The sequence below is a fragment of the Dermacentor silvarum genome, chromosome 2 (assembly GCF_013339745.2).
Source record: "Dermacentor silvarum isolate Dsil-2018 chromosome 2, BIME_Dsil_1.4, whole genome shotgun sequence".
NCBI classification, from domain to species: Eukaryota; Metazoa; Arthropoda; class Arachnida; order Ixodida; family Ixodidae; genus Dermacentor; species Dermacentor silvarum.
Window position 1 is genome coordinate 190,094,971 of NC_051155.1, and position 27,363 is coordinate 190,122,333.

A 27,363-nucleotide genomic window follows, 5' to 3' on the forward strand; every position below is an offset into this window, starting at 1 on the left:
TGTGTGAGTGATTATTAAATAGGGGGAGAAAAGTACAGCGCCGTAACTGCCTCTCGGGGGAGGGCACCTGAACAGCTGAATGTAACTGGCAGCTTTGAACGCATGGGGTCTGGGAGCGCATTCATGTTCGGTAACCAGCTTTAGCCTGTTGAATGCTTATTTCGGTGTCCCCTTTCGTGCAGAATTAGAGAAGACAGTTGGGCTAGTTGGTGCTTATTACAGACTTGAGACATCATTAACTAGCGCGAAAAATACAACGGACGAGAAGCAAGTTGAAGTGTAGCGTTCTGTTCTGGGGTGTGCTTCTTGCTGTCGTCCGTTTTTTTTTTCTTCTTTTTTTTTTTCGCTCTAGTTAATGTCTCGACCCCTTTCGTGTTACTCGCAGCTGTGCGTTCGGCACACCTCCACCTTTATCCGTCCCCCTGCCCTGATGGGTCCACTTCCTGGAGGCGGAAATGTTTTAATTATTTTAATACACTTGTTAACAAATCGCTTGCTCAATGTGTATTGTTTCATAGTTTCCACGTAGTTTTACCCGAAGGTGCGTCATAAACATTTTCACAAACATCTGGGGCACCGATATAGGGTTCGCCGCAAGTTTTGCAGACAGATCTCTGGACTTCTGCACGATTTCTGGCAAGCGGAAATGATTTTAGCTGTGACTGGCATCGGGTTCTGCAGTTGTAACGAGTTCTTTAAAGGGAGGTGATTTACGATTATTGTAACTGTTCGTTTAGCACGTATCGTTCACTCTCACGTCCGGTGTCGCGAACGTCTTGAAAATAAATCTCCGCGCAGCGCGGCCTCTTTTTTTTTTTTTATCTTCTAAAACACGTTGTAGATCTAAGCCAGACGACCAACTGTATCAGGTAGCAAACCTAATGTTTCGTTTTCGCAGTTCAGATCGAAGCAGGCTTCCGCATGAGTCAATCGAAACGCGCTGGTCGGTTCATGCTTCGTTCTTATTACACGTATACGCTGTAACCTAATTGTCGCGCAAAATACGTCTTCGTTTGGTTACCGCCACTTGCGGCGCTGTTGCGTCAGCCTATAATGATTAGGGCCGCGACCGCTGTCGCTGACTGGATTCGAGAGCGCGGCATCGCTTTGACGAGCCGTGGCAAAGCCAGTCTTGGCTCCTCGAGTGTTTCGCCATGCGTCGACATCAATGTAGTGCCTATAAATAAAGTCGACACTTCGTTTAAGGACTCCACGCGCTCGTCTTATCCCCACTGTGTAATGGAGGAAGCCAGCTCGAAGCGTTTTCTACCGCTGACCTGGCCTGTCCGGAACCGCTGGCGCGTTGCCTGCTTATGCGAATGAAAAGCTCGGTAATCGTAGCAAAAAAAAAAGCCGCGTCGGGGCCCGATCGAGCACAGCGCGAAAGAAGGCCGTGCGAAAGGGCCCGAGGGCAGTGTTCGGGTGGCGCGCGAGACCTTGGGTTCTCGATTCCGAGAGCTTTTTGCCCAAAGGACTTGGCGGCTCCGATCGGAGATCTCGAAGTTCTGCGTGCGGATACGCAGAGTTCGTATCTATATGCGGTTGCTTTCCAATGCTCGCGCGCGGTTCGTTTACCGAGCAGGTTTTTATACCCTGGCGTTGCTGCAGGGCAGTTTTCGTGCCGGCGCTGCGGCTGGCTGCCTTCAAGGTGAATTACACGGCGAGCCTGTCGCGCTTGCGGCCAGTTGCTCTGTTGCGACGGCAGCTCCGGATGTAGCCGCTTTATGGTGGCGCTTTTGGCGCCAGTGATAAGTAGGCCTCTAGCGGCAGTTTTTGTCTTGAGGTTTTCGTTATGCGAGTGCGACTGACAATTATCCGGTGGGGGGCTCTCTTGGCTCAAGTGGGAAAACGTGGGCTTCCGAGCGGGAGAGAAATCGTGCGGAACATTGCGTGTTTCTTGAGCCTGTGCCTGAATGCTATAGCTTAGTGCGTACGTTCAATGTGACAGGTATTTGTGAAAGTTGTTATAACTTCATTGGGGCGGGCAGAATCGCGAGGGCCTGTTTTGCCTTCGTTATGCTGGTTGCGTCACAAGCTGCGAGATGTGCATTCGAAAAACAAAATCGTGGTAAAGCGTATAGGTGCCGTCACGGGTTGCTTAGGAACGAAGTCCGGCCAGATAGAGTGAGATCTCCTTGCCGTGTCGTCACCGTCATTAGTTTCTTGGCTATTTGTCGCTGTCACAGCAACGTGGGGTGGCGAAATCTTGGTTTCAGGTTCTCCAGTTTCCTCGGTCTCTGCTCGCCAATTCGTATCGCAACTGAGCGGCGCTGCTGAGCAGCTGTTGCAGCTCAGTTTTTTCTTGCACGCGAGCGGTAATTCAGCCGTTGGCAGGTCCGCAGCCTCACACGGTCGTTCACCTCCCGACCCTCGGGCGAGATGCCGGGCTTCGCCCTGCATGCTCCCGAGGGAAGTGATTGCTGTGCGCGCAGGTGCATTCCTTCGTGCAGCAGCTTGTATCCGTCTTTTTTTATTTTTTTTTCTTCGAGACGTTTCTGCACTTCAAGCTATTACTGTGCTGTAGCGGTAGTTTCGCAACCCTGCACACCACCTTTGAGAGGGAAAATTCGTGGCGATTCATTTTTCTGCGATATACATCGTATTGTTTGTGTCTGTCCACTCCCCCCACGCCCCTTGCGGAAGGCATTGAACGTACACTACGTAGCTCTCTGCGCACATTCGTGCTGGCCTTAGGTGCTTCCCAAAGCGCTGTTACAAGCTTACGGTTTCATGTTTCTCTTCATTTGCTTTTTGCCACTGAAGCTTTTTCTCGCTTTCCAGTCGGTTAGAAATCATTTCCGTATACGCACACTCCACTCTGTCGACATTTTTCATGCAGTAAGTCACGCGGATCGCGCATCTAGCTTGCAACTTACACTCGTTGCTTTCCGCAGGTTCCTTTGATCTCGCGGCCAATTCCCCAGCCGGGGCACGCGACCGCACTATTTATCAGACACGAAAGCATTCGCCGTATAGGCACTGATTCATCGGCGGAAGCCGCCTTCACTGTGCGTGTGTGCAGTGCCGATTTTAATTTTGTGTGTTGCACAGCGCCCTGCTGACTCGCATTTACACTGCAAGAGGAGAGTCAGCTGGCAAGCCGCGGCGATGTCAGTCGGACATCCGGTTGGCGCAACGTCCCTGTGTTTGGCGGCAGCGCAAATCTCTACGGCACTTCGGCGGCCGCGCCTTGAGTCTTTTTTTCAGCGACGCATTTCCTGACAGCGTCTCATTGTGTGCCGCGCTAACGAGACGAAAACGGTCTCGTAACCGGCGTGGTTTAGGTTTCCTTGTCGCCTGTGATGCCGTGCTGCTGGCAATGCCGCACGAAACTTTCCGACATTTTGTTAACGGTCTGCGCGAGCCTCTCCGACGTTGCAAATATGCAGTATATACTGCACATTTGCAACGTCGGAGAGGCTCGTTTGACTGGACCCGCGCGATATGAGAGAACGTTACATTTCACCAGTTTTGTGGCCGTGACCAATAAAGCCGTACAACACCACGTTGTTCGCGCAGGTATAGTGCAGCCTGGCAGTCCTCTAATTCCAGGTTGCGGAAATATTCGGATGCCTGCGTCCGTTTACCACGAACGTGTGCATCTCCAATTTGCGTATTCACAGTTCAACTCAAGACCGAAAGTGAACATACTGCAACGATTTCGCCCCGCTCGTGCCACTATCCCTATCCATCTCTCTCGGCGATGAATCACTGAAACTTAAAAACGATCGCGGGAAAATTCGGATTGGCGCAGAAATGCAGAGGTTCCGCTGTTGCCTCCCATTCTCATGTATACCACTCGGCTATCCACAGTGGCTGCTTGCTCCTGCCATATCCCGCCTATATAGCAGCCAACTGCTCGGTTCGGATGTGTACGCAGCCGCCGCCACGCGTTGTTTCCCCAGCTTGCATGCGACGCGAGCGCGTTTTCGCACAGCTGTTTTTCGTGATCGCGTGTCTGCTCGCGTTCTGTTTACGGGCGTGGTTAAACGCGGCTTCGTTGTTTTTCGATTGTGTCCCGACCCCGACGGTGCAACGCACCTTTCGCGTATGTGCGTATAACGCGTGTGTACAGCTTGTGACATGTGCGAAATGCTGCGAGCTCTGGTTTCGCCGCCCGTTGCGCCTCGTTTGTCCTCGTCACGCCTAGAGGGACCCCCCCTCGACTGCCAATCTCGAATCGGACGTTGTTGCGCATGCGTTCATACCGTGGGAAACGCTTCTTGCGCAGTGATACGCGCCTTGTTACGTAGTGAGCTAATAAGGAAAGTTGATGTTTTAGGCAACAATCGTACTTGCATACTGACAAGCGGTGGTTCACATCTGGTTACCCTCGGGCCTTATTGAAAGCTCGTTGGTGATCGCGTTGCAACTGTTAAAAATAACGCACCCAAGCATCGTTGCGTACTCAAAACGCCACGCCATGCTTGCGTTCTTTTGTGTAACTTTCCGCGTTTGTTTTTCGTTTCTTTCTTTTGTTTGTTTATCCCGGCGGTCGGCGTCCCTTTGGGTGCGGAAAATCTAAAACTCCATATTGACGACTTGCGCACGTTTATACGGATAGCACGCGTTCACCTTTCGGAGTGCTACTATACTGTTGTGGTGTGCATGTGGACATTCTCGCCGTAACCCCCCATTACTCCACCAGGAGCTGGCGTCAGCGTAGCGACGAGACCCTTTCCCACCGTATATACCTCCGCATGATCCCTTATTACGGCGGGCCAGCGATGGGTGCCTGCCTGCGCCTTCCAAGAATTCCGGCTCACGTGACCCAGCAGGCGCGCTGCAACCCGTCCTGCATGCTGCTGGCCCGTGCGTTCACGGGGGGAGGCTGGCTGGCTCGCTGGCATGTCGATCGTTCACGCGCGGCGCCCTGCAAGCATGCAGGCACCAGAGCTGCGCGCAGCCTGCGGCAGAAGCGCGCACGCAGCACTTTCCACCGCGCTCGGCTCGCCTGTGATGTGCGCGGCCCTGCGGTTCGCCGCGGAGCGCTCACGCCCTTAATGGTTTGAGAATTTGGTCGTCGCGGGGTTCCCAGGATGACGCGGATTCCCAGGATGACGCCCACGACGCGCAGGGTACGACGGCCCTTGTATAACGGCCGGCACAATAAGGGGACGCGCGGGTTGGATGTCGCACGAGGGCAGCGCCGCTTCTCTATAACATCGCCGGCCTGTGCTCGCAGACGTTCGCAGCTCTGGTCTGCTCATTGTTTGAGGCATTGTTGGTTTCCCAGGGTATTTCAACTTCTCGTAGGGTTCGCGGTCTTGGGGTGTAAGCCTCGCTGTGCGCTCTCCTCTTTACATTGTGTTCAGTTGCTAAGGGTCTTGTCGAGAATCGTGCTTTTTCGAGGTTTGAGATGCCTCTCACCTGTTCGGTTTAATTCAGAAGACCCTCGATCAGCGGGCATGGCGTGTCGCGAGAACTTAAACGCATCGCACAGCATACGCCATGTACCAAGGCACGCTATGGGCGGCGCAGAACTTCGCGCCGTGCGAACAGGAATTGCGGACTCTTTACCCCCTATATATGTGCTTTCTTTACTGGCAGAGCTAACATCTGCGGTGCCCGGCGTTCACTGTGATCCCTGCAGAGCTTATAACAAGCCGACACAAGTGCACGTCTTGTTTGGTGCACTGCGCGCGCATACACACATGTGAAACTCGCAGGCTGTATAGTGGGCCAGGGGTAAGCGAAGGCACTGCGAACACCGGGGTGAGGAGGCAGAACGATCCTCAGGAAAGAGGCGGGTAAGGGCACGACGCATGCAGTGCGAGCCATAAACTCGGCAGGGGAGGTCCGTAAATCACCGGGACGTAATCGCCGAGCTCGTGTGGCGCTCGCTCGCGGTTGGCTGGCGTTTTCATTTTTGTGTGCGCTCCGTACAGTTTCGTTCCCAGCGTCAGTTTGCGGAGTCACGGCCGCGGAGCGTCTCTCTCGGCCATTGCTGTGCACGGGCGCGTGGTGTCTTCCTGGGTTTCCGAGCTCCTCGCGAACCCCGACCGACGAGAAGAGCGAAGTGTCTGGTGGCGGCGGCCGCAGTCAGCGTCGCAGTGCGGGAGATGCCCTCCCGCAATTTGCATCCTCTTTCTCGGTGTCGTGTTTCCGCAGCCTCCTTCCCCTCTGCCTCGCTGCTTATTCTGGATGATCGCATCGTTTTTGCGTTCTCGACGTCGTCGCGGCGGTTGCATGTCTTCGCTGCGCGCGCGGAGTAGTGAGACGCATTGCTCTTCCTCCCCTTCCTTTCTCTCGGCCTTCTAGGCGAACGCAATTTGAAAAATAGAAAGTAGAGAATGGGGGGGATGCTCGTCTTTCCCTCTCCTCCTCCTCCGTTCAATCCCGCGTGTTCAAACTGCTGCATACCCCCCTCCCCTTCCTCTCGCATTCTGTCCCGGCTCGCGGCGGATATAACGGCCCGCGACTCTTTCTCGTCCTCTTGCTCCGCGGCGTCCTGCAGTGCTCGCTGCGTTGGCGGGGTGCATCGCTTGTTTAATCATGAGCAGGGGCTAAGTGGAAGCGTCATTTGCATACGGAGGCTTCGCGATGCAAATGCACTCTCGCCTCTCCCTTCCCGTCGCTCTTCCGCTCTGCGGTGTGTACGCGGCGTGTGAAACGAGCGGCCAGACGAACGCTCGTCCCGGCGTTTGGTTTGCTCTCGAATATGGATTGCGGATGCGATTTGTACCGCCGCGATATCTTTTCTATCGCGAATGCGTCGTAACGCTGCGCCGCGCATTCTCTGTGGTATACGTCTAAAGCGCCGGTTTGTCCTGACGTAAAACGTTGTCGACACTCTTCGGGATCGCGTACTTTCCCGAGCTGCTGTTTTTTCTTTCTTTTTTTTTTTTTCGAGACACCGTGAAGTGTTATGCATACAATATCGCTTATTTACACAGTGGGCAGGCTCGAAACTTATCTTCACGACGAGGCTGCGGAGATATTCCCCCTTTTGACAGATCCCTTGGTGCGTAAACTTTTTTTTTTTTGGTCGATAGTACATTTTACGCATTTCTACAGTGACTTGTTTAGGGCCCCTATACAGCCACGTTACGTCTACCTCTCGTAATTAATCGCTACATTGCCAACTCATTAACACTGTAGCTTGGCGCTCTTTGGCCATACTTGACCCTTACGCCGCAAAACGCCAAATTCATCATCATAGGCAGCACGCAGCCTGCGTGCTTCTGCTAGGCCGCATTGGCACACCGCGGTGGTTGGACACCGCTTGGACACCGCGGGGTTCCCGACCATCCCCCTTCGGCGAAGTTCCGGTGACCGGTCGTAACGGTGGATGGGCGCAGGTCATCGCCAGCGGGCAGGCCCGACTCGGACGCGGTGGTGGCACCTCGTGACCGTCCTGCCGCAGCGGTCGTAAAGAGCCCGGATCTCTTCCTTCCGCCCCCGTCTTCGCGCTTGTGGTCGACGCCGGATCGACCCTCCCACCCCGAGCAGCTATGCACCGTCCTTTGGGAACGCAGCCCTCGTGGCTTGCTTTTACTTGTTGGTTCCTGCGTGTAGCTAGCCACTGAGCCTTAGCTTGCACGCTTTCTTTAAATTCCTTTCCTGTGCTCATATACGCTTCCAGGTTGCACCGATGAATTTTTCAACTGTCTCGGACAGTGTCGGCCGGGCCATTTGGCTTCTATCCTCCGGACGTTGTTGCTATTTCCGGTCGCCTTTTCCCCCCACCTGGTCGTTATTTTCCTTCGTGCCAAGAATTGTTCGCCCCTTTATATCTGTATGAGCTGCAAAAGTATGCGGAGGTGAACTGTCATTCATAAAAGTTTGACCTGTATCTACACGGAAAACCGTTTGCGGGGTGACAGTTCTGCAGTAGCTTTTCAATTCTTCACTGAGTTCTCACCTACTTCCTCTGCAACCAACGTGGCAGTTCATCAGAAGTATAAATTGTCATCCACCCGACTATAACACGAATCTACGGAGGAAACCCTCATGGGTTTCTCGCAAAGCTTCGCAGTTTAAAAATTAATGATCCGTGGATTGTACTCGGGGCCACAACTCCGGTCGCGGCCCCAGTCGAGGCTCTGAGCTAAGGTAGTTTAAGAAATGCTAAACCCAATGCTATAGCGAGCAAACCGAGCAAGGACCCGAATTCATTAGTTTTCGCAGCGAGTTGGTTCATCGTACAGGGTGGGAACCATTAGCAAAGTTAATCAGAAACGAAATGTAAAAGTGGACAGGAAAAAGGCATCATTTGTCCTATCCACTATTACATCGCGTTTCTGATTAATTTTGCTGCACCATCCCACCCTGTACTAAGCCTTACGTTGGGTAGTGCGAATGTCCGCTACTGGCGACGATATTTTGACTGCGCTCATTTTGTCTGAAATCTTAGCTTCCGCCAGCTTTGGGTTCGCTGTACTTCTGAAACTCCCTAATTATTGGTACTCTGCGAACTTACCGCGTCAGACGTCAAGCACTACTGCTGGATAGATGCTATATTGTCAACTCAAGTCCGATTCCAGAGTTATTTGCTTTACCAGCGCTGGCAGAAAGCGGCACTTGTTCGAATATGAGCTTCGCGTATGCGCTGACTTGCGAAGAAGCTCCGGCCGCTCCGGACCGACCGACCAGCCGACCGTCGCTGTTGGGGCGAGACTTGTGCGCTGGTCCTCCCTGGCACGGACCGGAAACAGGAAGAGCGCTGCTTCCGACGGGCGTGACGGCCCCGGCGTGGAAATAGAAGCGGCGGCGAGGAGGAACGCCGGAAAATGAGGGCGCGCAGGGGTGGTGGGATATGGCGCCGTGGGCCCTGCGCGGATGCGGGTTCCTTCTTTTTCTTTCCTTTCGTCCGTTTTCATTTGTGGGTTCGCCGTTGCTGTTTCAGTGTTTCGTTCATGAAATAACGCCTCTCTGGAATAAAAAGAGAGAGAGAGAAAAAAAAAAAACGAAACTGCATGAGCGCGTAGACGTGAACTGTTGGCTGCCCCCCCTCCTGGGGTAGGGTGCCTGTGCTATGTGTTAGTTTTGTGACTTTTTTTCTTCTTCATACCTTCTATTAACGGCCTAGCGGACTTAACGAAGATAACCACGATACATTTGTCTTCGATGACGTGGTATAGGAAGACCGCAGCAAACAGTTTTTTTTTTGTCTTTAGTTCCTTTACTTTCGGGCCTTTGTGCTCCAGAACAAGCGCACGTGTTCAGAAGCCATTAACAGCCATTGCTGTTCCTTTTTTTTTTTCCTGATTAAAAAAATTGTTTTTTTTTTTTTGTTTTTGTTTTTTGGCTTCGGCGTGGCTTCTCGACTGGCAGCTACGTGATGAGAATCTTCACCCCGCGTCACGTCTTCTCCCAGCGGCGAATAGATGCTGGGAGACACCGTATATATACGTTCATCTGAGACCTTGATGTTGACCGACAACTGGGCTTAGCGCAGCTACTGCGAACGCCGCTTTTATCGCGCGGTGGTAATACGTGCGGAGGTCATCTCTTCTTCCGAGCTTTCTTCATTGCTGCTGTCGCCGCCAGCAGCGTCGATTGCGCGACGGAAACGACGACCTCGGCAAGGTTCTTGTGCATTTATTTCCCGAACAGTCTATCGTGGGAAGTATCAGAAGCAACTGTAGGCATTTCGGGGTTCGGCGAAGCGCTCGGGGAGCTTTGACATTCAGGCGCCGTGTTTGGGAACGGACAAGCCGCAGCAAGAGATGCGCGGCTCACCGAAGTTGCAGTTACAGGTACCCCGTGTAATCGTATATGCAGGGCGAAGCCGCAGACTGTTTCGCGACGTGAATAATTTCTTCATTATACGTTTCGAACGCTTCCGCCAGCGGTAGCTGACTCGGAGTTAATTCCGTTTCTGCTGTATTTGCACCATCGTGGTCCCGGTAATTCACTGTTACTCAGCTAGTGCTACGCAATTAGTGTTCGGGCCCTTATCGTGAGGTTTACAACGCCATTATATGTTCTAAATAACGAATCAAGCCATGCAAGACAAGCCCGCCGAAGGAAATATTGGGAAAAAAAAAAAACTTGGGGAAACATGGCAGACGCAACTGGCGTTGCATACTCTAGAAACCGTTTAGGTTGTTTTATACGCAATATCGTCCGTTAATATTTGGTATACTTCTAATCCCTGTTAGATTTTGATCATTAACGCAGAAACATTTCTCAACTCTCGCTTGATGGTGCTGCGTGGAACAGGCCAGCCGACTTATCTCTGTTAACTTATGTGTGGAAATAGAAGCGGCGATGGAGCCTCCGCCATCTTCGCTTGCCAGGATCGTATATAGCTGACCGAGCAGTCCGTGACGGGGCCAGCAGCGCGGCAGCTGCATCTCCTGCGGTGCGTGCGCTTCCGCGTTCTCCTCTCAGGCTTTCTTTTTTTTTTTTTTTTTCCTCGCCCTGTTTTTCTTTCCACCCATGGCTTGGGCTGCTTGGGAGCACGTCGTCCAGCTGCTGCTGTGCCGCGTCAGTCTCTCGGAAGGTTTTTGTTTACGTGCGTATATGTGCGCCGGTGCCTGCAGGCGCTGGCGTCGGTTCTCCGGGGAACGCGCGCACGTCCGTGTTTCTAACGTATGCGCCTGAGGGTTTTCTCGAGCTGGCTCCACGCACATCGCGACTTTCCGGTGCGCCATGTTTCTGCTAGAAGACTACCAAGATACGAACCGCCATATTCGTTCGGTAACGCTCCGTAATTGCTAATTGATGATACTGGAGACGCGTATGTAAGGAGGGGGGTTTTCGGTGTTGCGAAGAAAAAGTGGCCTTTATGCGTGGAGCAAGAACTCTGTACCGCTGTTTCAAGGAAGCATGACACTCTAGAGCTCTCAACCACGTTCCCAAAGTTCGTCTAAACTTCACGCGATACTCCACCGCGAGCCACGCCAGGGCACGAAACACGGTCCGTTGGGACCGTATATATATATTGTGTACTGTATGCGGTCCGGGATGCGAGTTCGGTGTCTCCCTGTCTACACGATCCCACCTTAGCCTGTTTTGGCCCGTGGAGTCGTCGCTAGAAATTAAATTCCCAACACGCCCTTCCCGCTTAGCTGGTTCCGAAACACCGCGCGTGCGTTTTCTTTTCGGCAGTGTCGGCGTGGTGAACCGCGGCGCAGCCGTTGTCGCGCGCCAGTCGTCCATATCCCTGGCGCTTTCTGCTTCACGGGACTATTGTGCGTCGCCGTGGTTGTGTCGGCGGCGTTGTGTGTATTCCAGGGCGTGGCACCTTCCTTCTTCATCTTGTACGTGGCTCCCTTGATCCTGCCGCGGCGTCGGTGCAGAGTGAGGTCAAGCGACGCCGATGCGAGACACGGACGCTGCTTCGGATGAGGGACGTTCGTAGGCGTCGGGCGGGCTCCTATCGCGGCGTACACGCATTCATAATGCGGCATTAAATCTTGCCTTATTAGTTATTAGGGACACAGTTAGCCTCCGCTCTGAGGCGTGAATGCAAGCTCGAGTCCCGCCCTTTACATCGCGCGCAGCTCTCGGAAGTCTACGACCCGTTGTGTGTCGTTCTCTGGGAGAACGTTCGGGCTGGCGAAGTGAGCGAGCCTCTTTGTTCATGGAGTACCTCGGGAAGCGACTGGAACATTTGCGAGAACATTCTAGGGCCTGTTGTTATCGCGTAAATATTTCGATACCCACTTCGGTTCTGCGTTGATTACGTGGTAAATACGCCGCTAGTGCGAATCGTTTATGCATTACCCATGTATACGCTATATTTTATGTACTCGCTGTCATAGTTCTAAACTCGCGTGCCTCGTGTTTCAGCCTCGCGATAATAGCTATGGCCTGAATTTTTTTTTTTCGGAGTAAACTGCCTGGACTAGACGGCATCGTACGCGTTTTCAGTGGGACTGAATTCGAGTGCCGTTAACCCGGATTGTGATGAAGTGGCTGAGCAAATTGTTACCTTGTTGCTCCCCGTCTTCAACATCACCAACCCGTGGCATTCCATTGATGAGGCGTTCCTATTGTGAGCGAAATAAAACGAGATATACACAGATAAACACGCCAGTGAGTTGCCTGGGACACACTGTACTTCTTTGCAAGCATCTCGTGGTCGATCTATATATAGCACGTAAGTGCAACTAGGATCATCGGTGGCTGCCGTCTGTCCGGTTGAGAAACAAAAACGTTTTGTTCTCGGTTCACCAGCATCATTGCGTATTTCTTAGCTGTTAATGCAGCCATTGCTAATCTTGCGACACTGCTACCACGGCGTCTTGTTGCATGTACATGGCTGGCCACACTTGAATGTGCGTTCGCGTTGGAATGTCTATACATCACTCAGCGTGTTGAATTCTGGGGAATTTTCTTAATTCATTTTACGCATATCGTGACAAAGACCTCTTAGTCGCTTTCAGTATACCAAAGTCGTCCATCATCGCTTCTTCTCATCTTCCCCGCAAAGTCGGTCTTCGAACGCCAACGTGTAAAGAAACGCGGTGGGGATTCTTGGCTCTATAGCCCGGGGCTTCGCGTGGTTCTCCTCCTCTGTACGACGCAATTCATTTCCAGCGCCAATTCATTTCGTGGCTAGCTTCGTGCTAATCTAAGCACCTTGACTATACCCCCCCCCCCCCCCCTCATTCTCTTTCAGCACCACCTCCTTATGCACAGCGCCCGGGGCACGAGCGTTTTCGTGCCGCGCACGTATCAGCCGCGGCCCCCAGAAAGCTCCGTCGACGAAGCGATGCCGAAAACGAAGTCGCCACTGCGCTGGGATCCCCAAATCAAATTACGGGGCCAACCGCAGCCGTATAAGCGCCGCGCGCTCGCGTTCTCCCCCCATCTCGCACCACTCGCTCAACCGACGACGCCTACTTGCGTATGCTCAGCCGCGGTTCGTCTCATCATCCCACCGTTGCTCGCGTTATATAGCTTTTCGCGTACGGAAGGCAGGTAAGAAAAGAGTGCGCAGAAACCGTCGTCGCCTAGCTGCGCGCGCGCGTTATCTCGTTTGCCCGACGCCCGCGCGCTCCCCATTTATAATTCACGCCTTGGCTCGAGCCTTGCCTGCTGCATGCCGCGGGAGTTTAGCCGAGAACTTATTTTTCTCTCCTGCAGCGTTCCTGCTCGTTTTTGAGGCGAATATCTGGGTGGCTTTCCCCGAAATTATGCACTTTAGTGCTGCTGCTGCTGTTCTGCGCATGTTCTCTGAAGTCAAATCTGCCAGCCGCCTCGTTAGGGCAGCACGGAGCTTTCACCTGTGCTCGGGACCTTCGTTTGAATTACCGCCGGAGAATTTTGGGGCGACGCAAACTTTCAACTTGCCAAATAAAACCACGGTGCGCGGCGCGGAAACACGTTTATTTAATGGTATCTTCTTGCGAAATAACGGACTTCCAGTCATTGCTAAATGTAACCACAGTGTAGTAAATCTCTAGTTTGCAGGAGTCGCTGGCGAGTGTAGGGGCCCTAACGTAACTTCCGGCAAATATATTGTTAAAATGTGATGGCCGAGAGAATGCCTTCACTATCTAGAACTTTGTATACGCCACGTATAGTACTACAGGGAGCTTCAACCAATCGCCGTTGCAATAGGTATACCATCACGCTTGATGTGACCTGCATATACCTTTGGCGCGTATAGTGGACCGCGTCATTGCTGTAAACAGTGGGAACTCGCGTAGCGTGTATATACATCTGTTCTTTCCAATGTGCGCACCGCGTTCCGTGTGAACGAGTACGCCTCGCGTTCAACCGAAGGGACTCCATCTGCATGAATGGCGCAGTCGGCCGCTGCTCTGCACGACCGTATACACAGTGCCGCACTTCCTTCAATGGAGAGACCTGAAAGGACGCGATAGCACTGCCGTGCGTGCACCGCCATAAGACCCGCACGGTCAGTGTGTGCGTAGAGCGCGACGTGAATTTACGTTCACGTCCGTCGTCATTATAACCCGCTTGTCTTGCTTTCACGTGTGCTTTTTTTTTTTCTCTCTCTCTCTCTCGGACCGCGCGCTTCAGTGCGCGTAGTCCCTTTGTCTTAAAGGGGCCCCCTCGCTACAGCGGTTGCCACTTTTCTCTCCGGCCGCTTTAATGGCCCTAATAAGCGACGGTGCATTCTTATTGTCTTTCTTGAATGGGTCCAAGGAGATGGCCGCCGAAGGTGGGAGGAGGAGGAAAGGTTAATCTTGATCGTGTCGCTCCCCTCTGCCCCGTTCTCCTTGAACCGTGTCAGCTGGGGATGTCATTTCGTCTTCTGCGTTTCAGACGTTCTTTTCTTTCGTTTCCTTCGCGCCTTTCATCTTCTTGATTTTCCCTAATCTTCCATCTCCCCCCGCTCCGTTTCTCCTCTCTCCCGCCATTCTTGTTCTCCGAAAACGCGGCGTAATTCGACTAGCAATTCTTCGCGAGCCCTACTCCACGGATGACGACGCAGCTCTGCGCTTCAACCCTCAGCCCATCCTCTGCCTTCCCCTCTCCCTTAGCGTGCGCCATCTCCCATCTGGCGTCGCGGAGCCCATTGTTTTGCGCTCTCCTCCGTGCATGCGCGCGCGGCCGCGCTCGTTAGAAATTAGTGCTACGAACTCCTCGCTCGTTCGTCTAAAGGCTGGGGCCTGGAAACTGAGCGCGGCGCTTACAGTACGGGAGAGGATGACATGGGAGGGGGGGGTTACTGCCTAGCAGCATTGTCTTCGTTCCGCGCCGTTGCTCGTCCTTCCATGCTTTCTTCCGTGCGTGTACGTGTGTGTGCACTTTCTCTCCATCATCTCTGCACGGTGTTGGTGAAAGCCTGCTTCTCTCGTGCCTCGCAGCTGGGCGCTTCCCTTCCGTGCCCTGCTGGTCCTTGGCGTGCGTGCGTGTGAACGGACGTCGTGCTTGCGGCGGCGTTCGTTCACTGGCGTGCTCGTCTTGGAGATCGTTTTCTCGGCCATGCGAAGAAACACTTGTTCAGTTTGTTTGTTTCTTGCAGGCCGGCATTTCTCCCCCTCTCCGTCTCACTCGTGTTCATTCTTGCGTTTCGAGGACTGTGTACGCCTCTGCGTGATGACACCGGAGGAATAGTGGTGTAGCCTTGCTGCGTACGGGCAGACGTAATAGCGAGACCTCGCTTTTCTTTCTTTTTTTTTTTTTCGCATCGCTGTTCGTGCAAGAAGGGACGTCCCACTCACGGGTGCCGGCGAGCGACACCGCTGGCTTTGTTTGTTTGTTTTGCTCTGTCCCGCGCCTCCTTGCGCCCGTCAGTAGTTCGCGAATCGTCGATGCCGTCTGCAGCGATGTGTATCAGCGTCGCCTTTCCGAAAACGGACGCGCAGCGCACTATACGCATCGTTGTGTAGTCGGTTCTTTTCCTTGCTCGGGGATGTAATGGTATTCCGTCGGTGAATGGTCGCCAGGTATACGCTTATACTCGGCGTTCCACGCTAATGGTGCCGCAAGGTGTACGAGAGTATATAGTGCCGTGGAGCAATGTGTACACTTCCTTGTCTTTTCTTTCGGGGCCGTTTTCTGTGTTTCTACGGTGTTTCATTGCACTGTAGTGCACTTCCAGTTTGTTTAGCCATAAAGTACTGGGAGGTAAACGTAAATGGAAGACCTAGTTGTGATCAGGCAGGGACAACAGGCCATGACATACGCTTTTGCTGATAAACCACAACTTCCATTCACGTAGCTTGCCTTGTAACACAGTCCTATGCACGACGCTGTTTCTTCCGCGCGCGCGCCTCATTTTTTCAGCAGCTTCTTTCACGCAACTTTACCCTTTCTTCGATGCAAAAAGATACACGACCTCGCCGAGATCGGTTCCAAGGCACCATTACCGTTGCACATCGGTTTGGCGAAACTCTGGCATGAGTTGTGCTTTCTCGGGGGGCGCGGACGGCTCGGGATGACGGAGGAGCAAGGTTAGGAGAGATGCTGCGGCGGTCTCGGGCGCCGCCGCCTCCGCATCTCTCTCCTCCGCACTCGCGGACTCGCGCGCGCTCCCCGTTGCGTCACTACCAGAAATACGTGCTGCGTTTGAGGAGGAGACGCCCGTTTGCGCGTGTACGCTCTCTCTCTCCACTCGTGGGTCGAAGGAGCTGAGTCACGCGGATCGCAGCATCATTGCGGAACTGCGGCGCCTACGAGACGCTTATGGGGGGAAGGCTGGAAATTTATTAATGCTGCTCTTTGCTCAAAGTCGGCGCGGCGGCCGGCTTCTTCGCCGTTGCGCAGCTAGCGCGGCGCGTGTAGTCAGTTGCTTGTGCTATAGGATCGTCTCCCGGAAGGAAGAGCGTGTTTTTCTGTCTCTCGCGGAGCCTCTTTCGTTGTTCTCTATGTACCCGTACGTGCTCACTCGTAAAAAAGCGTGCCCTCGCTCCCCCCCCCCCCCCCCCCCTCTCCCTATTTCCACTAGGGCCGCGCGCGCGCCGGACCTCCCACTACGAGCGGCGAATTGCTCAATGCAGCGCCTTTGTTGACGTCTTCTCTGGCGAGTTCGGACTCGTCGTTCGCCGAAAGGGAACGCCCTGCAACTTTTTTTGGGGGGTTGCTGTTGTTGCTAGGGTTGCTATGGGGGCGAAGCTGCGCGCGCGCGCGCGCCTGTGAGTGTCAAGTTGCCTGATTAGTCGGCGCGTTTCTGCGTGCGCTTGTTTATATTTCAGAGGCGCTTGCACACTCGCCGTAATAGTCAGGAAGTGGAGCAAGAACGTTGATCCGGAGCAGAATCCAGGAGAGAAGGCATTAAGTAAAAGTACACGCGCTTTGGCTGGCAGTCCGGTATTTTGTATGCTGAGACTTCGGGCCCATACTTATTGCGAAACGGCGTTCATTAATGGAATGCAAGATCAATCTTGTTCTTTCGTCGTCGCCCTTTTCTCCGCCGTTTTTCGCTTGATGTGCGCTAAATCATGAGACTGTCGTACGCGATAATCGGTGCATCTGCGTCTGGTTCGTAACCTCCCTAGTTTAATCTCTCGTGCCGACTTTCGCCATAGCGAATGCGAGCTCTAGAGCTCTCGAATCGCGCAACCACATAGCGACACAGCTTGTCGTTTCGAAGCCCTTCGCGGAAATGGCATGAGAAGAGGCGTAGGCCGGTCTCGGTCCGTCTTTGGCGCAGCACCGTCTTTCCAAATATACGCCCCTTTTTTTCCCCCTCGATGGCCCGGCATCTTCCGGGGCGCCAGGTGCAACCGACAACAGCCGCGCCGGAAGCGACGCCGAAAAGAGGAGAGAAAAAATAGCACGTTCCGTAGGATCGAGGAGGGTTGGCGACCAAGTCGTCGTGAGGGTTGCGCGGGTGTACGTACGTGCAAGATCTCGCGGCTTGATGAAGGCGGCACGGAACGCTCACGCCGTACACTACCCCACGAGCCACGACGCGCGGTGCCTGTATTTGGCAACAAAGGTTGGGATCGTTTCAAACACGGTCTGCACCCCGGCTCGCTATAACTCTGTGCATTGCTGCGAAAGCTGCGGTTGTGTGTCGACCAATGGGGCACGTTAACTGGCTTCCGGTCCGAAAACTGAGGGCTTGCCCATTCGTTGTACTCCACTAATCGATCCATGGTTTTCGTTTAGCGTAGGTAATCAAGCGACTGCGCAGTGGTCGAGCCCTTCTGGCTGTCGTACCTAGGTTAACGCAGCCCGTTAACGCAGCGTAGCTTTGGCTACGCTGCACGCAGTTCTTGAGAAGCCCTTGTGACCGCTCTCTCCGCTGCCGCGAACTTTGTCCAGCATTCCTCCGAGCTGACTGGCAGATTCTGGTTTGCTTTGGTATTTCGGTGCCCGATGTTAATCGAGGCGTAGCACTACAGAAGCTTGAACGATGGCAACGAAATGTTGACTGTGTTACGCATCGTGTTTCCCCGTAGATTTGATACGTACACGCGTCACATTACGGCTTACTTCGCAACGTTGCACATACCTCGGACATAGGTCGCGGGGCAGATCTCTGCGAGCGATGTACCAGACATCAAAACTGCAGGCGCGCGCCCGTGCTGCTATACTGCATTGACGAGCTGTTCTATACTACATCGTAGAACTGGTATACGCCTAGGAGTATTGTTCGAAGATCCACGCTTTCATGGGTCTTAGTCATAAGCGTCAACGGCTTCAAAATATACTGCTTTATAGCTTTCCTTGTAAATATGCTGTGGCGAGAAACGCCGACGTTCAGTTCGACACAAGGTTGGACGACACGAGCGCCGAGGGCAAGATGCCATTGTCGGCTTCAGCGGCAATTGCAAGTATATAGGATACACTTGCACGATCCGGAGACATCACAAATCAATGAACGCATCCAATTAGCTCGGTCGGTCGTTTGTCCTCAAGTCGAGGCACGAATTTCGCAGTAATTGAACTCCGTGGCCTTGGAAGACTCAATGGACCAGCGCTTTTGTTTTCGCGGCGTGTCCGTTCGTCCCGTGGGCGGCCCAGGGTCGTAGGGTCTGCGCGTCAGTACTCCGACGCAGGTAGTTGCGACGGTGCCTCCTAATGGCCGGTGGTGTGGCCTCGGTGACAGGACAGGACAGGGCAACAGATTGCGGCGATTATGGGTCGACAACGGACGTCCACTTCCGGCGGTTAACGAAGGGAACGTTGCTGCTTGAGGAGGAACAACTGCGCCTCCTCCCAAAGTTTCTCTCGCATGACGGTCGGCCTCAAGCGAGTGTATATACCCGTCGCTTGAGCGGAAGACTTATGCGTGCGTGTGTGTGCGGCTCCTTCCACTCGCGAGGCGAGGTTGAGCACAGCGTGAAGAGAGACAAAAGGTCGCCTTGAAAGAAAAAAGCCTTTTCCCCCTTGGCCCCCGCGTATTATGCAAGCAAGCGCAGGTGTCTTTTTCTTCCTCGCGAAACGGCTGGCGAAGCAGAAGGCGGGCTTTTGCAGGTTCCTCGTGCGCGACGATTTGACTCGCCCGCTCGCTTTGGCCGGCGCGTTGCCACACTCGCGCCCGCCCGCGCGATTGGTCGGCGACGGCTGGCTTTTCTCGGAGCCGACGACAGCGGCGGCAGGTGTTTCGGTTTCCTCCTCCCGTTCACCTGTGGGGTCCCCCCCACTTCCTTGATTATCATTACGGCGTTCAGCGTGGCCCTTGCGTCTCCACGCGCTTCACTGCTGCCCCCTCTCATCCTCTCTCTCGTAAAAGAACCCATGGCCGTTTTCGCGCGGAAAGTATCGGCGCATCGCGTGGCAGCGGGGGCAGGAAGCGCGTTGTTTGATGGCTGAAACTCTGGCTTCGCACGCGAGGTGCGTTTGTAACGCTCTTAACTGATGGTTCGAAGCTTTGGTGGAGCTCCCCAGCTTACGCCCACTATAATGTAGCCAAACCGGTGCGCTGCTGCGTATACTGGTACGCTTGGTTCTGTGCCAATGTATTTTAAATCGTCGAGCAACAGACCCGCGTTAATTGGTTCGTGGCAAGCTATGAAGTAGAAATTTCTAGCAGCCATACTTCATAATAGCGTTTGCGAAAAGGTTCGTAAAGATCTCAGTCTTGTGCAGCACACACTAGGTGGCAGTGTGCTGCCTGGTGCAAAAAAAAAAAAAAAAAAAAAAAAGCGCCTCCGCTCTGTACGCCAGCGTATGCGACGACGTACGTATACACCCATCAGGAGGGGGAACGTCGCGTACCTCCTGCCCGAAACGACAGTCTCACTCTGACGCTCTGAATCGGGTGTTCGCGCACCTCGCGGTCGCTAGCCCCCAACGGTGCCATTTCCAGGATGGGAGCTTCGCGCGGGGTGACACGCACCGCGAAGCAGCACCCGCGCCTTGCGCTGCCCAAAAATACCTTGCGCGTGGCGGTGGCGGCCGCCAGGTCGGGAGCTCGGCCCGCTACAGGGATGCGAGCATCGACCGGGGTCCCCCCCTTCCCTCCCCTGCTACGTTTTCCCAGGCCAGCAGCAGCGAGGGCGCTCTCTCACGAGTCTGACGCTTTCGGGGAAAAACCCGGAGAATGGCCGCAGATGCCGCGGCTAGCTCCACGTGGCGCTTCTTTTGCCCGCCGGCGCACACTGCTTCGCACGATCGAAAGCCTAATTTCGTGAGGCAATATGCGCTCCGCATTAAGCTCGTAGGCCAGCTTGTTCAAATGTTCATTTCTCAGTTCGTTAAGTCTGGCATCTGCCTTTGTTGCGCTCTTTTCTGCAACTTAGGTCGAAACTATTTCACGCTCTGAGCGCCTGTCGCAACCTTCGTGCAAGCGCTTCCTGTCGCTTGCGATGGTCAGTTCAGTGTCGTCCGTTGAAAACCGAATTGAGGGTTGTTTGAGAGCCACTGCTTCGCGCCTGCAGTCGAGTCACTTCGTTAGCGACGTATAGTAACGTGCGTCCCCTTTCGCTGGCGCTGAAGTTGTCGCGGCGCTTGCCGCCCATTCATGTGTACACGCGTCAGAAGTCCGCTCTGCGCCGTCGAAGCCCGGAGGGCATTCTTTTTGTCTCATCGTCGTCGTCGAGCGCCCTCCCTCCCACGTTTCAGCGCGCGTTGGCGCGTCCGTGCTCGCATGCGCGCGCGTCGTGTCGCTCCGGAGCGCGGCATGCGAAGCCACCGGCGCGGAATGCCGCTTCCCGTGCGCGCCTTTTGTTGTCGGCCTCCTCTTCCTATTGTCCGGCCAATGCCGGAGGCCTTGGACGCGCCATTGTCGGGACCCGATGCGCCGCGCGACGGTTATGGCGTGAGGCGCGCTGTTGCGTGCGTCACTGCGGTGGTGTGGCATTGCGCGGAGGTCGTGTTGCCACGCGAGTGCGAGCTGTCCACAGCAGGCGCTGCTGGTGTTGTTTGTTGGCAGGGGTGTGAAATTCACGGCTAGGGTCGCGCGTATAATTTACAGGCACGGCTCGTAAGAGTACCGAACGTTGGCGTGAGTTGCCTTCGTTTTGCTATTGAAGTCGCCTTGAAAACTGTTCTGGCGATTGCATGAGCTCGATTTTTAGTACTAATCGCGCTAGTTGCCGTCCATTAACGCAGCTATACGCGCCGCTCTGTCGCCTACAGTATAGGCGGCTGCAGCAGCACTGCGTGTATACGCACTTGGCGTATGCGTTCATCACTCATTTTCGCAGCACCCCACCGACCGGTGATCATAACTATATCTCGCGTCGATGGCTAATTCGTTACCCTCCCTAATCTTTGACGCACACACATTTATTAAGCGCTCGGCCGGGTGCAGGGATGTATGGCGGCATCCCTCATCTTGCTGCTTCTGCCGGCTGCACACTGTTCTTGCTGCTGGCGATAGCACGCAGTTTGTCCAAAGTGTTTGCACGAGGCACCCGCGCCACCGCGTAGGCGTGCTCCCCTATATAGGCGGCTGTTGTGAATACGCGTGCGCATTAAGGCTAACGCGAAAAGCTTGCGGCCGCAGCAGCGGTACCGACCGGCGCCGCTAGTCGTTGGCAAGGCTGTGTCGTTCGGGGGACCCGTAATGACGACCCATTAGGCGGTCGCAGGGACGCCCTGAGCGTGCCGCGTTTTCGAGCCTATAGGCCGCGGATGTTCGTGGCGGGGCTTAATCTCAAATTCGTCTTCGCCATTGTCTCGACGTGCAGCGAATGCGCGAGAGGTATGGGTAGGCTCGTGAGCTTATTTGTACAACTGTCAAGTGATTGAGCGGTTATCGAGGGCCGCGTCATGGAGCGAGGATGGTTTTGAGCCATGGTTTACCGCTAGAGCGCGCGCAATCCTACCATCGCTCATCCGCCACGCAAGGATATGTAAGGCAACACGTTGTAGCTGCTCGTTTGTGGCACCTTAATTTGCAATTTGTTAATAAAAAAGAAACAGCTTGTGTCTTGAGGCTGTTGTAACGCGCGAGAAGGTGCGGCACATTGCTGACATTGACGACGCTTTGTACCGCTACGTCCCTTGCATATCAATGATGTGAGTTCGCGCAAGTACGAAAAGAATAAGAGGCAGTCCGCGTTTGTGCGAATAGGCCCCTCGGTCGTTTATCAAAGTGGCGCCAAGGTGTACCGCGTTGTACTGCTGCGGAGGCGTTTTGCGATTTGTTGCGTGGGTTGCGCACCGAGTCGGTCCTATAAGTTATAAGCTGTTATTTTTTCATTTTCATTCGCTCTCCAGTATGTATGGTTTGTTCTGGCGGCTTCGTACGCGTAGAATGCGTGGACTTAGTAGCGTCGTTGTCAATTTCTCGTGAACAGGGTTCGACCATCCTATCCATTTCTAAGGCGCTTGATGTAAGGAGAAAACTGGACTAGTGGTTACATCGTTCTCCGATTCTGATAATAGAAACCAGTTCCTCAGGAATGTGTGCCGAAAGTGATCGCTTAATAGCCCGAGAGACTTGGACGAGCACTGCCGGATGTGTATTCGGCCCATGCTTTCTTTGTCCCTCAGAGGTCCTCAAAACGCTCGACTTCGCCTGCAACCAGCTTCGTGCACGTTTTAAGTTGCTTCCATTTCCACACATTTAGGCTGCCGTAATTCTGTGGCAAGGGCGTCCTGTAGTGACTCTTCGTTCGCCTTGACCAACGCCATATACCGTATTCGGTTTGCCCATGTGGCACGATTCTCTGTCACACGTGCCGATTTGCTTGTGTCCCCCTGTATAAATGCGCAACGGACCGCAAATTAGTGTTTTTCGTGCGGGTCCCTTACTTTGTCGCTCGCGTGCGTCAAACTCGTCAATCACGTGACATCACGTGGCCTTGACTGCCGCGAGAGCCACGGAATTCCTTCGGGAGGGCCTTTCGTACTTCACCACCCGGGAATTATTTAATCTTCTCCGGTGGGACCGTGCGGTATGCGTGTATGTTTGTGGCTGAAGTGCGCAACTCTTGGACGACAGTCACCAAGCCGCGGGCGTCGGGTGGTCTTCTAGGAAGGTGTGCGCGTCTTGCTGACGGGGGCGTAATGGGCCCCTCTTCTCAGACGATGAGGGGGAAAGCCAGCGAGGATCGACGAGGCGACTGTCGAGGTTGGAAGGTCGCGCGCAATCGCGGCGCGCACGCTGGTAAATGCGCGCACTTAAGCGATCGCGCGGAGGCCTTTTGTCTCCGTGCGCGGGCGCGCGCTTGGCACGGTCACACGTGAGGGACGGGGGGCAGGTGCATGCATACCTATCCGCGCGAGCGGAGATGGATGGCCATATATCCTCCGGCGTCCTCCGCGTTGCGCAAGACAAGTCAGCGTTCCTTTCTCATCCGAGCCCCGCCGCCAAAATGTAGGCGTATGTATGCGCACTTCTCTATATATGCAGGGAGGCCGCAACAAACACCTGCGGAGGATGTAGGCGTGTGTAATCCCGCTCTCGCTCGCTGGTGTAATAGGTCCGGAGGTGGTGGTCATCGTTTCTTTCCTTTGCGGCGAATCGTCCTTCGCCTCGAGCCCGTATCATTTCGGGCAAGCACGTGCCGGGCGTGAGTCACGGCTCCAGGCGCGGGATGTTCGCTCCGCATGGTCTGCGCTGCGGCGTCAGCTGCGGTGCGCGCTCACGCCGCCCTGGTTGATGGCAGCCATTATGCGAGCGTCAGCTGCTCCTGCTGTCCGTTGAGTAGTCCTCGGCGTCTTCCACCTGACGCCTGCTACGATTTCGGACAGGACGCTGTGTGGATGCAGTTGAGTTCATCAAGCACGCGGACTGATTCTCATCGTTACAATCTGCCTGGTATATTGGGCGCTTTTTGGTTTCGAAGATGAGGGACCTGAACGAAGCCCTGCCGGATGACGGCACACGCGCAATTTGGCACCTTCGCCTCTCATAGTGCACTTGCAAACGTGTACGAATAGCTCGCAACACTAGCGCGCGCACCTAGCTGCGTTTCGTGAAAATGCAACGAACTGTCGAGCTTCCTTGGGAGTGGTCTGAATGCCGAGCTTTCGCTGGAGTTATTCCTGATTAGGGTTATATGTGCAGGAATGGTAGTTGCGACGCGTATACTCAAGCCGTTTAGTCTTAATCCAACAATTATTTTTTATTTGCTAGTCCTAGAAGTGCGCTTGCTGTTTAAGAAAAAGCGCATAGCATCAATGGGATACAATTCTCTCGAATCAATCGCTCTTCCTCGCTACAGTGTACGCCAGCGAGTCGATATACGGAACACAGACGAAACGCTCGTGTACGGTGCGCGCTTTGAGGCGTGCACGGTTTGAGCCAAGTGATATTCCTCCCACGGATTTCGTTTTTCTTCCTTTTTCCCTCGGTGGTACCGAGATTTTTCTCCGGCGTTGCCGAGGGTCTCGGCCCGAAATCGGCTGCCGAGCCATCCATCACAGCGGCGAATTCAGCCGAGAGGCGCATCCCTCAAGAATGGCCGCTTGCATGCGCTTCCCGTCGACACACACACACGCGCGCTTGCTAGCGCTCGGCGTTTGGCGGCGTCCTCGCGGGGTGTGGGGCTCGCTCTTCTGTTGCCTGGTAAGCCCTCGGAACGCGCGCGCGCTTGTGTATGTGGATGCGGGTCCCTTCCGCCGGCGACCGAATCCATCATGTATGCATGCTTTCCTCTCTCGCTGCTTCCTTGTCGATGCGGGCTCTGAATCCGCGCCGAAAACTGTCGAGGAAAAGGAGCTGCGGGATGAAACGGAAATGGAAAACTCGGCTGTTCCTCTGAAGCAGCAGCAGCGGGCGGGCAGGGCTTCGCGGTTATATACGGCGACGAGTGCGCGCACGTCATTCTTTCGCGGCGCCCCTTCTCCGTGAGGATCCATGCGGCGAGACCTTGTGATGCGTGTCGAGAAAACCGAGGCCCTGTTTTTCCTTGTTTTCTAAGCCGCAAGTTATAGTGCGCGTGGCGACGCTTTTGTCTTAGTGGATGGGTCCCGTCTATACACTGAACGGGCTGACAGTTCCTTGGGTGCACCGTGGGAACGCGGATAAGGGTTTGCGCAAGAGCGCTCTCGCTCGTTGATCAGTGTCGATTGGCTTGTGTGTCAGGGACTGCGATTGTTCGGGCACTTTTTTTTTTTTTAGTTCTATAAGGCATTCGACGCGATTTTGCATTGAGGCGCGTGCGCAGCCTGAACTTCCGTACATGCAGTAAGGGCAGTGTGTACACCGTCGTAAAATGCGTGCTCTATACCCTGGACCCATTACGCAGATATGCGCTCATCTGTTCGTAGAGCGGGTTTGCGCGTGGCACATATGCGTCGTTTCGCCAACGTTCTCTCCACGGCAGCATACGCACCGGCGCTATATTATAGCCATTATATACTGCAGCGAATCGTTAAGCTCATTTCTCTCGCTCTGTAACCGTACTCCCGAAACTTTTTTTCTAGTTTTTATTTTTCAATCCACGCGTTTCTGCATCAAAAAAATTTGCGTCGAAATCCCCTCCCGCATTTCGCATGACATTGCCCATTTCCCCGATGAAAGCGCTGAACATGTGCATTATACCTCCCCCGCGCCTATATCGTCCGCTTCAGCGTTTTAAATTTTCCTTCCGAGATCGCCTGCCTCGCAATTTTCGAAACATGCAGTCCCGCTGCATCGAAGTATGAAGTATGTAATCGCCGTTAAAGGACTGGAAGCGGAAAACCGCGTGCGCGCGGTTCTTGAAATATCGGGCGGACAGCTGCCTTTTTTTTTTTTTTTTTTTTTTTTTTTTAATGAAGCGAAAAACGAAGCGCGCAAGCAAGCGTGGGCGGGGCCGGGCGTGCACCGTCCGCAGCGTTGTACTATATAAGTGCGCCGCGCTCACTTCAAGCAAGCCCTGGCGGCTCTTATAAGCCGCCTACGCCGTGTTTCCACGCATGCTGGCGCCCTGCAATCTCGGCGCAGGCGCCTTCGCATCCATCATGTTCAAGTGCTGTTCGTGAGCGCGCGCGCGCCGGGAGAAAGTATCGGTGCGAGACGAGGGAACCGCGGCTCCGGCCCCGCGTTCGCCCATTTTAAGTGGCAGTCCATCATGCTGCGTTCATTTTCTCTTCCTTTATGTGCGTAGGTTATGTTTCCGTATCTTAACGGTATCGCTCAACTTTTCTTTCTTTATTCGTGTCAGTGGCGCTCTCAAACACTGAAATTTTACTCCGTCAATCCGATTATGGTCACCTATCAGTTCCTTAAGCATTCCGCACACCGTAGTAGTAAAGGTTTGATGGTGCCGAAATTCTCTTAGTGTTGCTTCGTAAAGCGCTTTCTCGCCGAATTCGCGGGTCTGGAAATGCGCAGTCTGCTGCAAGTCCCTCTCATTCTAATTCGCGCTCGCGTATGTAGTCCGCGATGGAAATAGGGAAGCATTGGGTGAAAATGAACTTGTTCGCGCAAACTGCCGCCCTCGCGTGAGCGGCTGCATGCGGCCCGCGCACCGTGCTGCAGCCTTTTCCGACGCCGGTATAATCTGCCATAAGACAGCGCGTGATGCGATGAACCTTTTGAAAATTCGATAACGAGCTCGCGTAATGCAGGGGAGTGCGCTCGCGGGCCCGCCGCATTTACCTCCGCTTGGCTTCCAGCGAGGATCGTTTTCGCCTAAATGAGTTCGGATCCCATCAAGGCTCGCCATCCCCCTTCCCTCGCAGACACCCTCTTACAGATCGACGCGCTGTGCAGTGGATGCTCGGTTCCGCGCGAGGCATTAGCGTCACCTTCGCCTGGCATCTGGGCTAATTGCTGCCGCGCTGCGCTAGGCGGCGCTGGGGATCTCTGGTCGGGCTCCCGTGGTTGGGTTTGTCTAGCCGTGGAAGCCGGTTGCCCCCTCTCGAAAAAAAAAGGGGGGGGGGGGGGGGAGATGTAGGCAGTATTAGTGACGCCCGCCACGAATTCCGACCTGCCTGCCTGCCATCGAACTAAAACTCTGAAATGAAGCAGCGTACCGTCCGACCGCGTACTCATGACGCTGCCGGTCGCTCAGTGTGATTGCATCGGGCTTCCCAGAACAGAGCTTTTCGGGAAATAGTTTGCGCCTGAGCATTGTGGCGCGACATCGAGCTTCTTATCTTCTGTGCGCGCCAGTTGTGCGCTAGCTGTGCTATTTTAAGCTTTCATATACCGCAATATTTTCAAGCTGGCCGCCTTGTGAGTTAACTGTTTACAGGGCTGGCTGCTGCGGCCTCTCTGGGTATAGGCTCGAAACGTCGACACCCAAACTATATGGCAACTCGGGCTGGACTGCGTCCTAGCCCGGCCGCGCGCCCCTATATCTTGCTTGTCATCTCTGTTCTAAAAGACGTTCGTTCTATTATTAATAGCGAAGCAAGCGGCTTCGTGTAGTCAGCTATTTCTGAACTTTTTATTAGCGGTGAATATTTCAGCGTCCTTTTTTTTTTTTTTTTCCCTCCTTCGCACTGCAGTACTGCAGAGCACGCGAATTTCGCTGGGACATCTGCGCCCGGGCCTGCCCGACAACTTTCGTAATTTAAATTCCTGCGCACCCCTAGTTCTATATATCTGTCGGCGACGTGGGTGGCGAGATGCGCTGCAGACTCCATCACCCGTTTCATTCACGCTGCGCCGAGAGAGAGAGAACCCGAGTCTGCCTCGTCAGTGCCGGAGTCGAG

General features: G+C 54.2%; 1 protein-coding gene and 2 long non-coding RNA genes across 4 annotated transcripts in view; 2 read left to right on the forward strand and 1 right to left on the reverse strand.

Moving 5' to 3' along the window:
* The window catches only part of LOC119442335 (apoptosis regulator Bcl-2), an 88,801-nt gene that overhangs the window by 2,706 nt on the left and 58,732 nt on the right, over positions 1-27,363 (forward strand). The window lies entirely within an intron of this gene.
* The window catches only part of LOC125943253 (uncharacterized), a 47,074-nt gene that overhangs the window by 2,091 nt on the left and 17,620 nt on the right, over positions 1-27,363 (forward strand). Inside the window, exon 2 of one of the 2 annotated variants that reach the window (XR_007465695.1) lies at positions 76-22,738. This is a non-coding gene — a long non-coding RNA (uncharacterized LOC125943253). The remainder of the gene's footprint in view (positions 1-75; positions 22,739-27,363) is intronic. The other variant, XR_007465696.1, reaches the window with a different exon arrangement.
* Positions 843-27,363, reverse strand: part of LOC125943254 (uncharacterized) — a 52,053-nt gene continuing 25,532 nt past the window's right edge. The window contains exon 2 of the long non-coding RNA XR_007465697.1: positions 843-26,660. This is a non-coding gene — a long non-coding RNA (uncharacterized LOC125943254). The remainder of the gene's footprint in view (positions 26,661-27,363) is intronic.